The 14069-nt window shown below is 40.3% G+C and overlaps 1 long non-coding RNA gene across 1 annotated transcript; it reads right to left on the reverse strand.

Moving 5' to 3' along the window:
• Positions 1-207: 207 nt before the first annotated feature.
• LOC124114843 lies at positions 208-7284 on the reverse strand. The gene is made up of 5 exons (XR_006857907.2): positions 6985-7284; positions 3517-3581; positions 2749-2822; positions 1648-1771; positions 208-459 (listed from the first exon to the last, which is right to left on the reverse strand). It is a non-coding gene; the product is annotated as an uncharacterized LOC124114843 (long non-coding RNA).
• Positions 7285-14069: the final 6785 nt, after the last annotated feature.

Consider the following 14069-nt stretch of genomic DNA (forward strand, 5'->3'; position numbering starts at 1 on the left):
GTATACGTTCTGCAGCACCTTGATTGCCTTCCACGTTAAGTGAACCACGTTAAGTGAACCGCGCCGTAATATAAATGATGTGCTGGTCAAAGTGGCGTTAAATCCACACTTACTCATACACGCCATATGACAAGAGGGCATTGCCATTGCCATCTTAACAATGGATGGAAACAACCAGACTCCCCGACACAACACATGCACATTAACAAAACGAAAATATTTATTTTAACGTAAATTTTACAAGACGATAGGTACAAAACAAATAATTGGAAACATGTAACTGAGGCGTCAGGTTCGGTGGCTTGGTTGATTGCATCTCATCGTTCCCAGAAATTTGATTTGACGCTTGGCCTACAGGATATACACAGGTATGGTTATGGTGCTGAGCCTTCTTAAACTATATTAGAGTAATCCAGATCAACCAAGACACGGCCGTCGTTTTGGGGATCCTTGCGACATCTGAAATATAAAACGAACACAGTGAGCATAGTCAACAAAACAAATGTTAGATAACTGGCTTATTATTACCTGTACCTTGAAGATCCGGAGTAGAATAGGTTTTCAGCAACCCATACTTGCCATAAAAGGCGACTAACGGGATCGGGTGGTCAGGCTCGCTGACTTCGTTGACGCCTGTCATCGTATTGCTTGGATCGATGCTTACAATGTCAATCACTGTTTTGTCTGGTCCAGACTTATTTACAGAAAGCCGTCATATGGCTGGAATAGTACTGAGTGCAAACAACAGACAATCAAACAACATGTACCTAATTGGCACCGGGGTACCTAAAAGCTAAGGCCGAGGTTTGATTCCCTACATGGGTACAATGGGTGATGCCCATTTCCGGTTAGGCTAAACCTCAAATTTTCTTTCCCTTTCATATACAAAGTTTGAAACAGCTGTATATTTCTAATGGTGAATGAAACTACATGTATGCACACATTTCACAATTTCTTGTGATGTAGGGGTAGGATTGTTGGTATGTGAACAGTTGGTTCATCATGCCAAAGACACAGGTTCGATTCCTCTTATTGCTACAATGTGTGAAGCTGATTTCTGGTGTCCACCCGCCGTTATATTACTGGAGTATTGCTAAAAGCGGTCTAAAACCATTCCAACTCACTCCCTAAAGGTATGTTTGCTCAAGAACACGTGTCAAAAAATTCATTTAAATTGACGATGGTGTAAAGAAACATGAGCTCATAAAATCACTCTGAAAAGATCGATCATCACTTAAGACCCAACCAAGCCCATTGTTCTCGGAAAATAGTACTCCAAAGCAATATATTTTCAGATATATTGTCTAAATATTTATTATTTTCTTGAAATCGTGTGCATCTTAAACAGTTATTGATTCTTCCATAGTGGTGGAAGGAGTGATGCCGGGTTGAGCAGTATTTTAGTAATGTTACGGCATGTCAGGTGAATTTTGGTGATGCAGATCCTATGATTAGAGGTTAACCACTTTGGTAGAACCCACGACCAAGAGAATGACGGAACAAGGGTCATAGTTGGACCGAATCTCGTGTTCGAGGCCCCGCCCATCGGAGTCTGGCAGGGCCTAGGGTCGCATCATGCAAAATGAATGCCAGTGTCTCAGACCCCGTTAGATAAGGAAGTTTTGTAAATGGTACGTGATTACTAACTTGTAGCCGTTTTTTCTTAGGTGTTTCTGCACAGCCGGATTCAGAATGGCACGTCCATCGGGGCTGTGGTTACCTTTCCCTGGTATGATTGTAAGTGTCTTGCTGCCATTACTCCGCCCTTGCTCTGTAAGAATAAGGTCGAGGTGTAAAGAGGTATATATTAGGCTTAAAGTTACGGAACTAATGCAATATTGTAAGAAATGTATTGATGACTGTAAACTAGCCATTTGTCTTTCTTATTCTGGTACGTTTTGGTCATTTACATAACAAGACTACTATCAGAAAAAGCAAATTTCTGTAGGAGAAAATCTAATTGTGACATCTGTGACATCATGCTTTAGAATACGTTTGAACTGCCCCATTTTTATCTCTTAAGAATTGCCCATGTTAAAAACATTAGGAACAAAAGCTTTCTGAAAGCATCTGAAATAAACCATTTGGAGATTGCCTTGCCTCTTCATTTTATGATGGAAACCAAAAATCCTTAATATTTGCCCAAAGTGTTGAAAAGAGAAAAACAAAGTTTCTGATATTTTTTCAAAATGATTTCAAAAATTTCTGAAGGCATGTAGATCCTGTTGGACAAGAAGACCCTAAGCAAACCCTGATTTTTACAATTTCTTTTATAATGTCAATTATATATTGTTACACTCATGTCTGATTGCCAGAAATTCATTAAATTTAAAAGATATGAGGAATTTGGTAATTTACGAAGAAATTATTGCAACCGTGTCTCTGTTGGCTATATTGTATATTCAGGTTAGTCTACGATAGCACCACCTCCATGGTCCGGTGGGTAGAGATTGCTTTGGTGCGGAAGGTCGGGGGTTCGATGCCAGGCCACGTTATACCAAGACGTTAACAGATAGTACTTGCTGTTACCCTGCCTGGCGCTAGGCATTAAGGGTACAAAAACAAGGACTGGTCAGTTTGGAGCGTACCGTACTTTTGCGAGATGTCAATGTTACACTGAGGCATGGTATCTCTGTAGGTTATCACTTTATAACCGGCATGGGTTCGGCCTCGTACTAGCAGACATACACACGCACGCTAACACACACGAACGCACGCACGCAGACACAGACACCCAGTCACACGTACCTTTTTTCTTATTCTTGAGAAACTTGTTCATGCTGCGCTTCGCACCCGTAGGTCAAGGGTGTTTGAAGTCCGACCTGGATATATAATATTACAATGTGAAAGCACAAACAAATTACATACGAAACACATACAGGTGTTTTATTTATAGATCCAGTGTACTTAATTCGTCATCTTCAGCTCATAGAAAACAGGGGGCATGGGTGGCCCAGTCGTCTAAGACGCCGCGATTCGCTGTGCAGAGTTGCGTCCCTTGGGTACACCAGAAACCTATGATTGTTGGTTCGAATCCCGGTTCGCCCCGATTATGTTTATAGGTTTGTCAGCACCATCCTCGGGCTCGTGGGTTTCACCAAAGTGAGAAACGTCAGAGACCTGCATTCCTTCGGGCTTTCCTCCCACATTAGACAGACACGCCGCGTTATAACTGGAATACTGTTAAAAGCGATGTTAAACCCAACGCACTCACTCGTAGAAAGCGGGTATTTGTTAAGCCACTTAAAATGTTGACAGTTGTGGGGTATTTCTGGTCAGACTAGGTCCCCAGCAACATATGCTGGTCGTAAGAGGCGGTTACTCTCAGTGACTAACAACCACGTGGGACGGTGTTCATGATATCAACCACTGGTTTATCTCGTCCAGATTCGATTATTAATAGACCGCCGTCATACAGCTGGAATAGTGTTGAGTGCAGCGTTAAACAACAAAGATATTTGTGATCATTTGCAGGTTCCGTTGGGAAACATTTAAGTGGTTCATTATGTCAATTACCTCGTTTTACCCCCTTTACGTTACCAGCATTCCTCCTGCGTCCTTTTGTGTTAGTTTTCCGTTGCCTGTGGGTGAGAAACAGAATCATAAGGATTTGCTTTGGTTTGTTGTTTAACGCCGCACTCAGCAATATTCCAGCTATATGACGGCGGTCTGTCAATAATCGAGTCTGGAACAGACAATCCAGTGACAGATATCATGAGCATCGATCCACGCAATTGGGATCGATGATATGAATCAACTAAGTCAGCGAGCCTGACCACCCGATCCCGTTAGTCGCCACATACGACAAGCATAGTCGCCTTTTACGGCAAGCATGGGTTGCTGAAGTTCTATTCTACCCCGGATCTTCACGGGTCGAATCATGAGGAATCTAGGCGAGATGAAATGGGGTTTAGCATTGCGTCCAAGATTATTGCACTTATATAGTGACGTGCTTGTACGTGTGTATGTGTGGCTGCTTGTACTTGTACTATTTTATAGTGCTAGACAATATGGAACTTTAATCTCACATACCAGCCAAGGAGGCCCGCAAACCAGCAAGACCATTTATAGTGTATCGTATACATTCAAAATGTCATAACAATTGGGAATTAAATAGAACAGTACACCTAGGAAGAACTAAAATATTTGAGAGTTGTCTCCCTTAGGTTGGTGAGCGCAGAATGACGATACAATGTCAATCATGGAAGGTGAGTGTGTTGTAGCATTCCGCTCACATCAGTCCTCAATGCCCGGAAAAAATCTACATTAAACTAGATTCATAAGTCTAACCAGTTCACTTCAATATCCCATTGCACAATGCAACGGCAGTTATTGTCCTGATACCGTATCACCTAATCCGTTCCTTGTATATTACCAGTTTTTTTCTGTCACTTCCGGAGCAACGGATCGTCCCGTCAGAAAACATTTACATCGGACTTCTACATCTCCAATCATGTATAAATCATCAAATATTTCTTTTTATATATATACTTGTTTCTTCTTAATAAGCATAAGAATTCCAGGTCGGAAGAGAAACCGGTACGGGTTTTGAAAACAAGATGGCGGCCATCACGAAATCAACCAGTTTTTCTTTTCGATCTGGAATTCCTATTCAAATCGGTTTTTTTAACGGGACGAACCGTAGCCCCTAGTAAAAGGTAACGGATAGTTGTACAAACGGTAACCACATTTCTAGTCTTTATACATATTGTTTTAAACTGCTGAATGTCGTGTTGAAATGACTTTTTGCTTTTTCTGTATTTTAGTGGCAAAACGAAATCTTAATCTCATTGTGTTCCTGCTACAAATCAGATCAATTATTCAGTTTCTGTTACTATGCGGTACACGTTTAGTTAAAAAATATGATAGTTCTTTTAATAGTCTTCAGTCATTTGCCATGAGCAAATCAAATTGATATTATGATAGTCACATGGGATAGGAGAACCTCCCTTTCCGACCACTGGAAATGTCAAATTTTAAAGTTTCGGATAATTTCGAAACAATGTTGGGAAACGTGTCAGACATTTCGAATAGCTGACAGCTACCGTTATTTCTATTTGTCACTTTTGACAAGAACAAAAGTAGGCCTAAAATGAGAGAATAGGGCTGATTTTTTTTAATTTGGGGAGACGATCTAAATATGAGGAAATCACTCTCCAAAGATGAATCTTTTTCCATTATGTTTGTACTAATTGTATCTACAACTAGGAAATTAGCTTGAGTCAAAAACTTGCTCATTTTCAAATTTTACAAAACCGCCCAAATATCCACCTAACCACTCAAACCAGCCTTTCTTGCATGTTTCAGCATTATCGATACATTTGGTGTTGTTTTATGAAAAAATGTATTGAAATGAACAACGTCAAATACATATGAACATATGATCTGATGATCTAAAAGGTTCGTAATGGCTTTCAATGTTGTTGTTTTTAATTGACCAATTTGTTTATAATTGTTATGGCAAAAAATAAAAAAACAATAGGATGCTTGACATCCCCTGATGGATTTAGTTTTGATCCCTTCAACAATTTCTTGGGAAAAGGTTTTATACGGTCTATATGCGGAAGGATCGATCGATATACGGTTAACCGTTAAATTCCATAACATCGCTACTGCCTTGCTACCGAGGTATCATGTTGGTACCCGGAATAAGCCGAGTGAAGCTGAATGTATAACACCGACATTATATTCATTTTATTTCTGCACATCTGTACCTTAAGTAGACATGGAACTGAAATATGTTGTTGCAATGGCGCGCGATGCTGAATAATGGCGAATAATTTGTCAAATGCCACCAATATAAGATACTCTTTATATCAAACTGAGATTCATAAATATCTTTTCGCTTGATTTTGGGTTTACATCCGAAACAAACAAATTACAAATTCCTTTTGAAACTTTTTACTTTTTACGATACAATTTTTATAACTCTGTCAGACCTATAGTCTGGCTCGGGACTTAGTTTTTTAGCGTATCGTACCCCGTCTGGCTGGATCGATGCTCATGATAGTTTGTCTGGCCCAGACTTGATTATTTATAGGTCGCCGTCATTCGGCTGGAATATAAGTGCTTCGAGTGGCCTCGAATAGCAGGCAAATATGAAGTGATATGTTCTGTGCAAGTGTAGCCTGAATGCGTTTCTCAGTCGACATGCCACTGCGAATGCATATCTTGCTGTCGTGCGGATGCATGGATTGTACGGCCCTGTGCTTTATATATTTTTATTCTGAGAAAGTCACAGGGGTAATCTGATAAAAGTAATTATATAACAGCGGGATAGATGTAGACATTTTTTAAACGTGTGCTTTGTCTCACACATGCCTTGTGTGCATGAGGGAAACTCAACGTAAGTATATTTTGTAAAACATTCCGAACTATAAATCTATACACAAGTAACTTTTGTATCAGTCCAACACAATAATCAGAGGGACGCACGCTCTGTCTGACCTACTTCCCCGTGCAAACTATAGCTTAGAAATAACTGTATATAGAAATAGTTTACCCATATCCATGCTACATGAGTAAGCACAGTTTGTTTCTTTGTTGCTTAACGCCGCACCCAGCAATATTCCAGGCATATGACGGCGGTCTGTAAATAATCGAGTCTGACAATCCAGTGATTGTCATCATCGATCTGCGCATTTGGCATACGATACATCAACCAAGCCAGCGTGCCTGACCACCCGACCCCGTACGTCGCCTCCTACAGCAAGCATGGATTGCTGGAGACCAAGGTTAACCCGGATCTACACGGGGCGAGTTATCATACTAGGCTAAGCATTAGAGGGAAAACTGTTACAGAGAAGTGTGGTTCATGTGAACAAAACAAAGGCATTTATTATTTTTCACATTAAAAATGTTTCAGGAATTCAAACAAAGTGCAAGTTTTTTTCCATGATATATTTGTTTCAAATTGTTTGTGTCATGTTCTCATTCTTGATTCAGAATGTGCCACATTGAAATTAGAATATGTTTAATACTTACCTACAACAGCAACAGTAGACGCATCCGATTATTATTCCAAGCACTATAAGTATCGAAATAACAATAACAATAATAATAACTGGATCCATTTTGATGATATTGCTGATTTTCTGTTCTTAAAGTATTCAAGCAAAGACGTTAGCTCAGCTAGGAGATGTGATCGTGAGTCAAACTGAGTTGTACGCGAGATACGAAGAGCTATACCACTCGATAAAAGCGGTACGCTTCCGCGGTCTCGAAAAGTGTGTAAAATAGCGACGACCAAAACAGGTCGTATATTTATATGTGGTCGTTTCCACGAAACCGAGAAGAAAGGTCCGGGGAAAACCATATGCTATAAATAGAAATACAGCTCACACTTGTCACAGAAATTTAAACCAATCGAAAAACGACAAGTCGATATTCCTGACTATTCGTTACCACACGCATCTTTCTGCGCACATACTGAAACCATGTGGATTTTACCAGAATGAGTTGGCCCCGAATGAGCCACTACGTGACGTATTTGTAAATCCCAACACCTGAAATAAGTCCGAAGCTTTGTGGCGACTGAGCTCGTTCCGTGCAGTGCAGTTGTAGTGAGCTTTGAGAGGCGCTTTGTTGCCCGTCATTCGTCATGTGAATAAACGAGCATCGTGTACCGTTCAATGTGTAGTACCCGATAGGGCACTCCATTCATTGTTTGTATAGCGTAATAGTTTTAGTTAGCCTTACGTTTTGTGCTGTTTTGTGGCTCCTATTCGAGTGGAAACCGGTCGGTACGAAGGTGTACCTGTCAACAATAGAAAATGCTTTCACTGTAATGACAGCGTAGAAGACGAGGTCCATGTTTTGTTTCACTGCGTATTATATGACGATATCAGGGCAACTCTTTTTAATGAATGTATTGCTAAATCTTATAATGTTTTAGATATACCTGATATCGACAAACTTTGTTTAATTTTCAGTGACTCCAGTGTGTGTTTTATACTTGCCAAAGTCTGCTTTTTAATTCTTAATCGTAGAAAACATATTTTATATGGATAACTTTTTACTATATCATCTTTATATCATTTATGTATAAATTCTGTGATAATTTGTCTCTCATAATTCTTTTGAATGGTTCTGTACATTTTAACTATGTCAAGTTGTACAAAGCTGTTTTATGTATGTACAGAAGTGAGACGTTAATAAACTATTGTCTGTCTGTCTGCAAATGATCTCAGTGATGCTATGCCACCTTTGACCGCACCGCCTTGCTGTAGCAACCCCGAGGCATGCTGTTTTCATTGTATGCTTATGTTTATACCGCATGATCGGTGTCCGAAATATAAATATGTGGCATTTAAAAGATATTCTATTTAGTTTCTAAAAATCTTGTTCTTCGGGTGAAAAGGTGAAAAGTTTTATTTTAAGAAAGAAAAATAACTCGTTCCCACTTTGATCTACTTTTATATATTATGACCGTATATAGTCAATATAACTGACTTGGGGGTGGATTGGAGGAAGAGAAATTTTATAATTATTTTTTCATCAGAAAAGGTCATGTGCTATCGATGCGATAAACCAATTCGATAAACTTAGTATAATGATCAGATAAATATGCAAATGAGGAACTACTTTCATGCGCCATACGTCACGAATGATACGTTATGTGTCATCGAAGCATGGTGACAAATAGGACTGTAAGTATGAGGCACTACATGATAACATGGGCGGTTCACTCACAACTTGTTTTCATACGCGACTTCTAAAGTCTATTTATGAGTGAAATAACGCCTTATACATCCATTATTTTAAGAATGACATTTTTTTTATATGATGAAGAGATTATCAGCCTCGTGTTTTACCGGATGGTTCATATCATATACAGAATAAAGGAATATCGATTATGTTCGCCAAATGCTCGCATAATACGATTTTTATTCATAATACATGATATAATTATATACACGATACGAAAACACACTAATAATATACGCTATAATCTGTAATTATCGACTTTTCCATGGCGTCATTTATGATGCGAAGCGGATATCCTGTCAATTGTTTCAATCTTAAGTCTCTTGTGTCCGTTTCCGACACAACGGTGCATACATTCCGCGCAAGTAATAAGGAACGTTAGTTCTTGTATGCCTGGGGTGACATGAACTGAATTGTAAGTATTGATGGGTGTCCGTTGGTTTGTAGCAGATATCGGTTTTCAGTTTAGTATCTTCCTTAACTACAAGGTCGTCCAGACATGATATATGAAATATGAAATATCTCCTTTTCCTCCGTCACGAGATGAGAGAAACATGATATTTCACGAGACACATGGAATATCCTATTTATTACATACATGTTGTGTAGTCTACCGGCAATTTTATTATTTCATTACAAATGTGGGATAGTGGTGTACAGAATTGAAAAATCAAATGGTTTTGGCAGTATTGAACTTGGTTCTTTTCTGGGATTGCAAACATGAAAGCAGCAAATCCTTTGAGCTTTTAGAACCCACATGATATTAATTCCACTTTTCTCAAATACTTTCTGTGACAGCATTGAGGATTATGACAATTGGACCAGGGATTTAGTGGAACAATTGCTGGCCCGATATATATCAACCAAGTCAGCAAAACTTGACCACCCGATCCCGTTAGTCGCCTCTTTTATATTCTTTGAATGTAGCAAATCGAGCGCTAACAGAGAATTCAAATTACAAAACAAGAACCCGTCTGTGTCTGAGTGGGGTATACATGTTGAAGTGCGGCATGGTGTCTCAGTTGGCCAGCACTATAAAAACAGCATTAGTCCAGACTAGTACACGCAGGCACTCACGCAGGCACGCACGCAGGCACGCACGTCTTTACAGTTAAAGTCTATGACCTTTCAGCTTCTGGACCCCTCAAAACCAGCCGTGGAAGCATACATAAGTTCATCCCAAGGGCACTGCAACCACGGGAAAACAGGTCTTGGTTCACGGATGCATACAGGATCTCAAAAAGCACGCCACAGAAGTCGTTATGACCCAGAAGCCGAAACGTTCCTGTCCTCACTCGCTGTCCACCGCATATACCTCCTTGTAGAGCGAAGGACTTAATCAACTTGACCGAATGAACAAGGTTGTTCCTGAAACTCATTAAAGAAACACAAACCAGTGTAACGTGCACCCATTGACTTAGATAAACTCTGGAATCCTTCTGAAGGCTGTGTATGCAGCGGACCTCCATGATGAACTGTGTTCAACAACCTGCATTGCAGCCGTAGTGACAGCCGTTACACGAAAAGAGTGCGATGAACACTACAGTAAACTACGGTAATAACGAGCTAAAAGGGGCCAATGATTTTAATTCGTTTTAACCGTAGTTCGTTATGAGCATATAGACAGCATATATACAAGCAAATGGACGGGGCCCAAAAATAGTTCGTTAAACCGTCAGTTCGTTATAAGGGTGTTCGTTATAAACGTAGTTTACTGAACTTGGAGTAATTGAAATTTAGTTTTAGAAAAGTGAACAGATAGGTAACGTCGTATTGGTGACGTCGCCCAAGGCGACACAATTATAGGCTGAAGTCGTGAGAACATGCTCTGTGATTGGCCGTCTCGGGTCGCGGCGTTGCGTCAGGCTCGCCATGCATGTAGGTGCAAGCCTACCCGTTGTGACTTGACAAGGAAATTAAGTACAGTAAACTACGGTTATAACGAACAGTACTCAAAGGTACCACAAATTTTAGTTCGTTATAACCGTAGTTCGTTATAAGCATATATACAGCATATACAGTAAACTACGGTTATAACGAACTCAAGGGACCAATAATTTTTATTCGTTTTAAAGGTAGTTCTTAAGAAGCACACATACAACATATATACAAGCAAATGGACGGGGCTAAAATAGTTCGTTATATCCGTCATTTCGTTATAAGAGTGTTCGTTATAAACGTAGTTTACTGTAGCTTGATATATCTACTGATCAAAAATATTTTAAGTTGGATGCATTTGATGGGAACATAAACATATTACATTTGTGGATTGTTGGATATTTGTTATAGGTTAAAGGACTGTACAAACGTCGCAATACGTATTTTTAAGCAAATGAGTAAGAAGTAATATGTGGACGTTTTCAGATATTAGATATTAATCTTTCATTTCTAGCTTCTCCAATACACAGCCCGTTTTCATTCGTAGTTTATGAGAACCAGATCTAAACTGAGCAAAGCCCGTCTATATTTGAAATGGTTGACTATGTGGAATATGGTTCAACACCGAAACTGGGTTTAAACAAGGAGTATCCACATGTTTTTGCGTCATTTAATGAAGCATGCCAATCTTGTTGATTCGAAACTTTTCGTCCGGTACCTAAAAATCCATTTGAAAATAAGATTTAATTTCGCACCATCTGTCCTTGCTGCCAAACAAATCCGAATTCACAGACGTGTAGAGTTGCTTAATCCCAGATGCCCAACTTTACTTTCTATTTGTACAAGCATATTATAACATTTCTTGACATAATGATCATTTGACATTATCAATATTTGACACCAACATTTAACAGATCTTCATGAAGGCATAGATATACAGTGGACATCTTCCACATTCGCCTCGCACAACATGCGCTGACACAGATGACTTAATTCCCATAAATCATATAGGTATTAGTTACACAGGCGGAGAACAGCAATGGCGTCGTTGACGTACGGCCAACAAAGTCCCCATTGTCTGAGATGGGGTTAAGAAGCACGAGGCTGTGGACTCAGTGTGTTCAGTGTGATGCTGACGTCATCCCCAACGCGGCTTTTGTCGAACTGTCCTTATACATTCATCAATACTGCGCAATACTCTACACTATATATACACCTTAGTTCACTGCGTACTCGTCACCAAATATAACCTTCTGTATGTTATATTAATATACACACATCATAACATTACGTGTTTACATAATCACATGTATCTACGCTAACAACAAATCCTATATAATACACATGCATGTACCTCTTCAGTCATACACAAGGTCCACAGTGAATATTGAGTGTTAGCCTATGGACATCAAATTGTTTTGAGCGATTTTCCTGCATCGGCAACAGCTGTGGACACCAACATTGTAAACTTTGATAAAATACTTCAACGCTGGGCATGGTCACACTACAATAATAGTCCAATGGGGTTCCCGTCTTCTTTCTAAGACTAAATTGAAACATAAATTTGCCAGCATTGAAGTCAAATGGAACAACGTCAAATGATGTACCTCAGAACCTATATAGAGAATTACCATCAGACAAAGACAGGCTGAGATTTGTAGCTTCAAGCAGTTTGAAAACGAGACTATTGAGGAATAAGTTCTGACTTTCAAGGCGGAAAGAAAATATGTATCAACTGCAAGTATTAAATTGTCTAAAGGTTTCGCAAACACCAGTAAAATATTCAGTTGGAGCTTCCAAAGGAAATGAGAGACCCCGCAGCGAGTAATGCCAATAACAGAGATCACGTGGCAAGAAACGAAAAGAAAAGATTGGCCTCAGTAACGTTTGGTCACCATATTTCCATAAACTCCGAGGAGGGAGGCACCACAGAGGAGACACAGAAGTGGTCCGTGGACCGTTCAATCAGGTCGAGCAACTCGGCTGAGACAGTTGCAGATCTATGGATTAAGGAAACTATCTTCAGGTATCGGTTATCTGTCGACGTCCTCATGAAATTTGGCATTCTGGTAATCATCAGAGACATCCGGGAAGATGAGTGGGTACACTCTATGGAGGGAGATTTGTCCTCGGAGATCTGAAAGCAGGAGGAGAAGTAGCACTTAAAGACGTAGAGGTCATCGGAAGGGTTGTAAGCGAACCTGTAGTCGGAACTGTTGAGTTCAGGTATGGCATTCCACCCAAGGGGAAGATGTTGTATAAGGATCCGGAATCGACATCTACAAAGGCTGAATCGTATTCGACATACACAGAGGCTGAGTCGGATTCGACATACATAGAGGCTAAGCCGGATTCGACACACACAGAGTTTAAGCCGGATTCGACACACACAGAGGTAAAGCCGGATTCGACACACACAGAGGTTAAGCCGGGTTGGACACACACAGAGGTTAAGCCGGATTGGACACACACAGAGGTTAAGCCGGGTTGGACACACACAGAGGTGAAGCTGGATTCGACACACACAGAGGTTAAGCCGGGTTGAACACACAGAGGTTAAACCGGATTCGACACACACAGAGGTTAAGCCGGATTCGACACACAGAGAGGTTAAGGGATTCGACACACACAGAGGTTAAGCCGGGTTGGACAGAAGTTGAGCAATTCGCTGAGAATCTGTAGTGGTAAATTCATTATTGAAACGGAAATCAGGTAAAAACTAAGTTTTCCTATTTTATCGACTGACGTTTTCTGGAAAAACTTAATTCGTATTTATCAACAGACTTCGACTAATGAATTAACTGTCAAGACTACACCTTGCTAGACTTAAAGCATACACTTTTACCCATAACGCACCATAGTTGTTGCAGTGTCCTTCGTCACGAAGGTTCCTGTGATATCTAGCAACTGGGAAATTTCAAAGTTGACTACGGTTTGAGCCAACTCACTATCTCTAGGGTCATGTCCAAACTCTTGATTGCCTGAAAAGTCACTTTATCCTGCGTATATTTGTAACATTTCCTGTGCAACCCCAAGAAATACGACGCCATCAACGCCGTGTTTATCAGACGGCCAACTTCCGGAGTATTGTTGGTGTACTTGACGGCACCCACACACAGATTCACACCCCATTGAATAGGGTGTATCCCGAATCAGGGTTGATTCAGGGCATAACGATCCACAATAAACATGATCCTCTCAATCGACAGATGCAGAGAGAGTGCAGAGAGCAACAGCAAGCCAATCTATGTTGCATTCATCGACCTTACAAACCTTGCTGTTTGAAGGCTCGTCCTCTGAGGCTTAAAACATCTGCAGTGGAGTAGAGCATGATTGTCCCTTCCCTGTTTTTTGCAGTCACAAAGATTCTTACCCTCGGCCGACATAGTCTTTTGAATCAACACTGAAGGGGTCTACCTCCAAAAAAAATCGGAGGGAAAGCTGTTCCATCTGGTTTGCCTGAAGGCAAAAAGAACTAAAGCGCG

The sequence above is a fragment of the Haliotis rufescens genome, unplaced genomic scaffold (assembly GCF_023055435.1).
Source record: "Haliotis rufescens isolate VD_foot unplaced genomic scaffold, xgHalRufe1.0.p SCAF_7, whole genome shotgun sequence".
Taxonomy (NCBI): domain Eukaryota; kingdom Metazoa; phylum Mollusca; class Gastropoda; order Lepetellida; family Haliotidae; genus Haliotis; species Haliotis rufescens.